Here is a 7,376-nt window from a genome sequence, read left to right as displayed (position 1 = left end):
CTTGGGGCCCCAAGCCCAAATCCCGCTTTCCCTGAACCTGTGCTCCTGTCCTGAGATGTTGCGCCACACCAGCTGGCTCGTCAAAACGGCACCTGTTCAGCCCGAGCACGACCTGTACCACCGACCGCTGCTCCTCGTCAGCACAGTTCAACCCCAAATCCAGGAGGCGTGGAGGGGAGCCGAGTCTGGCAGTGGGAGGACAGCATTGCAGGCGTCACCTGTCCCCTCCCAGGGCCACCAAAGACGATGGCACTCCGTGACCTGCACTGCAGAGAGAAACTAACGCTCACACTGCCCAGCGGTGCCAGAGGCCGGCGAGGGCGTGGGACGGCGCCCGCCCCTGTCATGCCCCGGTGGGGAGGGCGCGAGGGGAAATGTCTGGGTGCTCAGACGGCCTCAGGCCTGGGATGCTGTGGGCCCTGGCTCTACCCAGGTGAGGCCACTGTCCCACAGCACGTCAGGTCTACTGAGCTCACGGTCTCTGCGACAGGCGGGTTAGACTGGGCAGACGTGGCGGCGGCTCATTGCGGCCACGCAGAGGCAGGAAGGTGTGCAGGGCAGAGGCGGGCAGCAAGTGTTCATAGAATGTTCTGGGTGCCACAAGTGTCACTGCCATCTGGCCCAGGGCTCCTTGTGTGTCTCCTCAACAATGGGAATAGTATAGACTAGACCTTGCTTTCCTTTGTATCATTTTGAAATTTTATTTATAGAAGCAAAGATTTGTCGGGATTCCCTCAGAGGAAACCGGCAGCAACTCTGCCGCCGCTGCCGATGTGTATCTCCAGATTAAAGAAGCAATGGAAAGTCTGGTCAGGCTACAGAGGCCCAGCAGGAAGGAAAAAGAGAGCACATTTAGAGTTGAGTGATATATATATTTTAATACGTGCTGTTGTTTGCATCATGTTGTCCCACCAAGACTCGTGTGTGAAGGCCTGGCTCACAGAATGAGCACTGCTGGGAGGTGGTGGGACCTTTAAAAGGCGGGGCCTAATGGGAGGAGGTTAGGCCGCAGGGTTTGACCTCAAAGGCTCTTCGACAGCAGGCGTTGCTCTTCAGTCGCCTAATGTACTGAAAAGTAAGCTAAACACAAACCCAGTATTTCTTCAAGCAAAATGTTGTTTGTTTCCTTTTCAGCAGCAACATGAGCTCCATTCACGATCTACTGTCTTACCACAGCCCCAAAACAAAAAGACAAGGTGACCAGACTGAAACGGTGACGCAGCGTAAGCCTTTAGTGGGCCCTGGTGGCCTGCGCCTGTCAACGAGCGCCCAGCCTCGTTGCAGCCCAGTCTCGGCTTTCCATCCTGCACTTCTCCTCAGGGCAGACAGATGCCCGAGGGCTCCCCCTGCACACAGCCGGAGATGGAGGTGCGCCACCCAGAGTGGACGGGAAGCCAGCGGGTGGATGGGCCCCACAGCCGGAGGCCCTTCTTCTTTCCCCCTCAGCCCTGTGCTGGTCAGGATTCGCCGGAGAAAGGTGGAAGCCAGTGGAGGGAGGCGTAGATGCGGATGTAGTCTAGTCATCGGCTCCTGTAATATGAATAATGACAGTTTCAAGGCCTGCGAGTTGGAGACCTGGGGGCTGCAGTGGGCACTTCACGCACATCTGAGCACAGGAGACCCAATGGTGGAAGTTCCATACCAAGCCCAAGTCCAAAATCAGATGCCCAGCTTGAAGACGATGCTCAGGCTGAGAGCAGAGCTGCTGGCCGGGCCTTCAGTTCTCAGGCCTTTCGTGGAAGGAGTTCAGATGTTAATCTCGATCAGAGATGGTCACCAACACACCCAGAACAGTATTTAACCAAGTGTCTGGCACCTGGTGGCCTGTTAAACCAACACACTAAGTAAACTACACACAAACCTGCACCCCAGCCTCTGCTTTTGGGACAACCAGAAGCAAACAGTGAGCTTTCCACCGTATTGACCAGGGGTAAGACCCCCCCCTCCCCCCCCCCGCAGCCAGGGGTAAGACCCCCTCCCCCCCAGCCACCCCAGCAGCCAGGGGTAAGACCCCCCCCCAGCCACCCCGGCAGCCAGGGGTAAGACCCCCCCCCAGCCACCCCGGCAGCCAGGGGTAAGATCCCCTCCCCCCCCCGCAGCCAGGGGTAAGACCCCCTCCCCCCCAGCTACCCCAGCAGCCAGGGGTAAGATCCCCTCCCCCCCAGCCACCCCGGCAGCCAGGGGTAAGACCCCCTCCCCCCCCCACCCCGGCAGCCAGGGGTAAGATCCCCTCCCCCCCCCCCCGCAGCCAGGGGTAAGATCCCCTCCCCCCCACCCTGGCAGCCAGGGGTAAGACCCCCTCCCCCCCACCCTGACAGCCAGGGGTAAGACCCCCTCCCCCCCGCCGCCCCGGCAGCCAGGGGTAAGACCCCCCCCAGCCACCCCGGCAGCCAGAAGCCCTGTACACACCCACCCTGCGCTACCTCTGGGTCCCACAGGACTCCAGACCTGCTGCCCATGACTCCCCAAGCCAGCGTCTCTGAGTGTCAGCTTTGTCCTCAGCCATCTTTGGGGCCAGGGTGACCATGAGCTGTTTCAGGAGCAAATTCACAAACTGCAAAGCCCCAGGAAGAGGGGCTCTCTGGTCTCCCCACAGGTCCAGCGTGGCTCCTGAGGTCTACCCTGCCTGGCCAAGCGACCTTCTCCATCCGACATGCTCAGCGGTTTGCCTGAGGTTGGGAAGAGCTGATGGCTTTTTCTCTTTTGGTCCAGCTATGACCCAGAGAGAGCAGAAGGTGGGAGTAGAGTGAGAGTCCCTGATGCTCATGTGTGTGTGTGTGCACATGCAGGGGTGTGTGTGTGTGTGTGCACATGCAGGGGTGTGTGTGTGTGTGTGTGTGCACATGCAGGGGTGTGTGTGTGCGTGTGCACATGCAGGGGTGTGTGTGCGTGTGCACATGCAGGGGTGTGTGTGTGCACATGCAGGGGTGTGTGTGTGTGCACATGCAGGGGTGTGTGTGTGCGTGTGCACATGCAGGGGTGTGTGTGTGTGTGCACATGCAGGGGTGTGTGTGTGCGTGTGCACTGCAGGGGTGTGTGTGTGTGTGTGTGCACATGCAGGGGTGTGTGTGTGTGTGCACATGCAGGGGTGTGTGTGTGTGTGTGCACATGCAGGGGTGTGTGTGTGTGTGTGTGCACATGCAGGGGTGTGTGTGCGTGTGCACATGCAGGGGTGTGTGTGTGCGTGTGCACATGCAGGGGGGTGTGTGTGCGTGTGCACATGCAGGGGTGTGTGTGTGCGTGTGCACATGCAGGGGTGTGTGTGTGTGTGTGCACATGCAGGGGTGTGTGTGTGTGCGCACATGCAGGGGTGTGTGTGTGTGCGCACATGCAGGGGTGTGTGTGTGTGTGTGCACATGCAGGGGTGTGTGTGTGTGCACATGCAGGGGTGTGTGTGTGTGTGCACATGCAGGGGTGTGTGTGTGTGTGCACATGCAGGGGTGTGTGTGTGTGTGTGCACATGCAGGGGTATGTGTGTGCGTGTGCACATGCAGGGGTGTGTGTGTGTGCACATGCAGGGGTGTGTGTGTGCGTGTGCACATGCAGGGGTGTGTGTGTGTGCACATGCAGGGGTGTGTGTGTGTGCACATGCAGGGGTGTGTGTGTGTGTGCACATGCAGGGGTGTGTGTGTGTGTGCACATGCAGGGGTGTGTGTGTGTGCACATGCAGGGGTGTGTGTGTGTGTGCACATGCAGGGGTGTGTGTGTGTGTGTGTGCACATGCAGGGGTGTGTGTGTGTGTGCACATGCAGGGGTGTGTGTGTTCGTGCGCACGCGCGTGTGCCGGTGCCAGGACAACACCTGAGCACAGTGAGTGGAAGGGTGGTGGTTGAAGATCTGAAGAGTTTGCACAGGCGCGTGGCATGCTCACAGAAAAGCAAGCCGTCTGCTGGCCATGGAGAAGGGAGGATCGTGAAGAGGAGCTCGTGGCGCCAGCAGAGCAGAGTTCTTAACTGAATGAGCCATCAGCTCCTCTTGTCCCTCAGCCGCAGTCTCGCTGTGGATGGCCGGCTCTCACCTGGCGACTCCCTCGGTGAGCAGGGCTCGGTTTACCCCTCAGTGTCCACCAGCCACGCTGATGCTGGTCCCTCCCAGGGCAGGGCAGGTTCCGGAGCTCCTTCCGCTGAGGTGTCCCTGCCCGGTCAGCTGTGGCCCTGCGCGGCTGCTGGCTCGGGACCTCTTCATGGCACAGCCATTGGTCCTCTCTCTGCAGAGTTCTCCATCTGCTTCGGTGAGCGCAGAAACTGAGGCTCGGGCTCGGAGAGAAGTGCTCGTCCGGGGGTGCACAGCCAGTGGATCCCGGGGGTGCACAGCCAGTGGATCCCGGGGGTGCACAGCCAGTGGATCCCGGGGGTGCACAGCCAGTGGATCCCGGGGGTGCACAGCCAGTGGATCAGGGAGCCCAGGTTTATCTGGCCGTGGAGTCCCGTGAGGGTGCCCTCCACCCATCCTCCAGGGCTGCGTCCCCCAGGCCTCACCCCAGGGCCGACGGCAGCAGTCCCTGGGCACCTGTGTCCTGAGCACCTTGTGGCGCCCTGTGCCCCTCGTCCACGGCCTCTGTCCTGTTCTCTGTCCTGCTCTCTGTCCTGTTCTCCACGAGCCCAGGCAGCAGGCCTGGCGAGCACACGGGCAGAAAGTGTCCTCTTCCAAAGCCAAATAAGGGTCTGGGCCCCAGAACTGGCAGCAAACCCCGTGTGGTCTCAGTAATTCAAGCACGGCAGCCGGCAGGCAGGCAGGAGGGCTTTTAGGGCCACAGACAGCCTGTTTGACTCTCAAAGGAAAAGAACGGCAGCCAAACTGCCCACCTCTGTTTATTGGGAACAAATGGGCCCAGGCCTCTGTCCATAACGGGAGAGGAACGCGGCCTTGTCAGGGAGTTTTCATTCTTAGGGACAGAAAAGAGAGAAAGGCGTCTCTTTTGGCCTGCGATTTGTCAGACCTGGACTTCTCGTTCCCCTCTCCTCTCCCGAGCTCCGCTCCCACCCCCAGCCCGGGTTTCTTTGGCCTTTCGCTTGCATGGGAATTTATGTCCCGTCTTGACAATGTTGAGACAAGCCACAGCACCTCCTTAGGCTAAGCTGCACAGCCGTCCACAGCTGTCCACCGTCCTGGCTGCTGGACTGAGGGAGGCGGAGTGGGGAAAGCTGGACTCAGGGTCCACAAAGGGCTCTGTGTACACGAGGAAGGGGAGAAGGAGGGAGGGGAGGGGAGGGGAAAAGAAAGGGAGAGAGCAAAGGAGGGAGAGGGAGGGAAAGAGGGAAAGGGGGGGAGGCATGGAGGGAGGGAGGCGGGGGGGGGGGGGAGGGAGGTTGGCTCCCAATGTTTGAGAGAGATCTTGCCATTATTTTCAAAGCAAAATAAACAGGCTGCCAAGTATACGCCTGGTGCTGGTAGCTTGCACCTATAATCTTACCTTCTACTGAGGAGGCTGAGATCTGAGGATCACGGTTTGAAGCCAGCCTGGGCAGGAAGTCCATGAGACTCTTATCTCCAATTAGCTAGTGAAAAGCTGGAACTGAAGCTCTAGCCTTGAGTAAAACCACTTAGTAAACAGCACCCAGGGCCTGAGTTCAAACCCCAGGACTGGCATCAGAAAAATGCAAGGATTCAGAGGTGTCTGGGGGTGTGTTTACTTGTTCTCCATCGTTCATCTGCGGCCCATGGCTCGGCGCTGCCACCTTCCACCCCGCCGGGCCCAGCCCAGCCCCCGGCCACCGCTCCAAGAAGTGAGATCTGCGGAGACGTGCCACACGCTTGGCTGAGGGAGCAGAAGGTGGAGGACAGTGTGGACGCAGTGCTTGTGTGTCAGGAAGCGCGTCCCGGTCCCGAGGCCCAGGCCCTACTGCACTGCCGGCCGCCGTGGCCTGGATGAGCACCGTAGATCCCTGACCAGCGATCCTGCTCCCGCCTGTGGGGGCCGGATCTGCCTGGAGGGGCGGGGCTGGCCCTGACCGCGTCCTCAGCCAGGCCCTGACCAGGGCCTGAGTGCTGGCCACCCCGAGGCTGGAGGCAGCGAGTGATTGTCATGCTTCCGGCCTCCCGTGGGTGACCCCTCGGCACTTGAGGGCTCTGAAGGGCCCCACCCCGAAAGCGACGAGGCCTGACGTGATGACCCCGAATGGCCCTCTGAACCCCCATTTCCAGATCTGGCAACATTCCCTTTGCAGAGACTGCGAGCGAGGAGCCCCGCAAACTTCATCCGAGGGTGAGCGTTAAAGCAACAGTGCTGACGGGTATGGCAGGGTCCACTTCAGTCTGCGATGCTGTGTGGGAATCCCGGGTCCACTTCAGTCTGCGATGCTGTGTGGGAATCCCGGGTCCACTTCAGTCTGCGATGCTGTGTGGGAATCCGGCGGACCGCGGCCGGCCGTGGACATGGGGGACCTTGAAGGCACTGTGCTAAGTGAGCAATCAGACGCAGAAGGAAAGCGCGCGGGTTGTTTGATTCCATTTTCATGAAATAGTTACAGTAGATAAATCCACTAGGATGCTGGGGAGCGGGAACTAGGGAGGAATGGCCTCCTGTGGTGCATGTGGGAATGTTCTAGAAGGAGAGGTAATGGCTGCATGGCTTCTCCAGCTACTAAATGCCACTAAATAGTTGATTTGGGACTGGGGTGTAGCACTTGGCTATTGGTGGTCTGGGTTCCATCCCCAGCAACCTACAGAAAATAAGCACATAATAAAATTGGTTACTTTTGTGTTCTATGAATTTTTGCTCAATAATTTTTCTTGGAATCTGTCCTGGGGCTCGTGCTGCGGTTCTTTCTCACTGAGCTTCTGTGCTCAGGCTGATGCTCTACCACTTGGGCCAAGGGCCACTTCCAGTTTTCTGAGTGGTTTATTGAAGATAAGAGTCTCATGGACTTTCCTGTGGTCCTCAGATCTCAGCCTCCTGAGCAGCTAGGATGACAGGCCTGAGCCACCAGTGCCAGCTCACTCAGTAATCTTTTCATTTTATTTTTTGTCGGTCGTGGAGCTTGAACTCTGGGCCTGGACGCTGTCCCTCAGCTCTTCAGCTAGTGCTCTACCACTTGAGCCACAGCTCCACTTCCGCCTTTTTTCTGTGTATGTGGTGCTGAGGAATCGAACCCAGGACCTCTCCACTCAGCTGTTCCAGAACTGTGATGCACCCCCTCCCCCTCCCCGTGACCACTATGCCCCCGTTTACAGCCCGCTGCCTCCCCGCCGCCTGTGTGGGCAGTGTGGGCAGCCCGCTGTCCCCGCGCTGCCCGTGCGGGCAGCTGGCCAGCTCCACCCTCACTGTGACCTGCAGACACACGCTGGCATCCCAGGCCCCGCAGGGCGGGGTCACAGGGCAGCCTCTTTGGTGCTCCGCGGTCGGTGCTCGTCCTGGTGCTGGGAAGGAATGCCAG

At 59.4% G+C, this 7,376-nt stretch overlaps 1 long non-coding RNA gene across 1 annotated transcript; it reads right to left on the bottom strand.

Annotated features, from left to right (window-relative positions):
* Positions 1-851: 851 nt before the first annotated feature.
* On the bottom strand, positions 852-4,813 carry LOC138827564 (uncharacterized). Its single transcript, XR_011372130.1, has 2 exons — positions 4,019-4,813; positions 852-1,530 (listed from the first exon to the last, which is right to left on the bottom strand). It is a non-coding gene; the product is annotated as an uncharacterized lncRNA (long non-coding RNA).
* Between the last annotated feature and the right edge of the window lie 2,563 nt (positions 4,814-7,376).

The sequence above is a fragment of the Dipodomys merriami genome, unplaced genomic scaffold (genome assembly GCF_024711535.1).
Source record: "Dipodomys merriami isolate MVZ:Mamm:240054 unplaced genomic scaffold, mDipMer1.0.p SCAF_158, whole genome shotgun sequence".
Classification (NCBI taxonomy): Eukaryota; Metazoa; Chordata; class Mammalia; order Rodentia; family Heteromyidae; genus Dipodomys; species Dipodomys merriami.
This window is presented reverse-complemented; position numbering and strand designations above follow the sequence as displayed.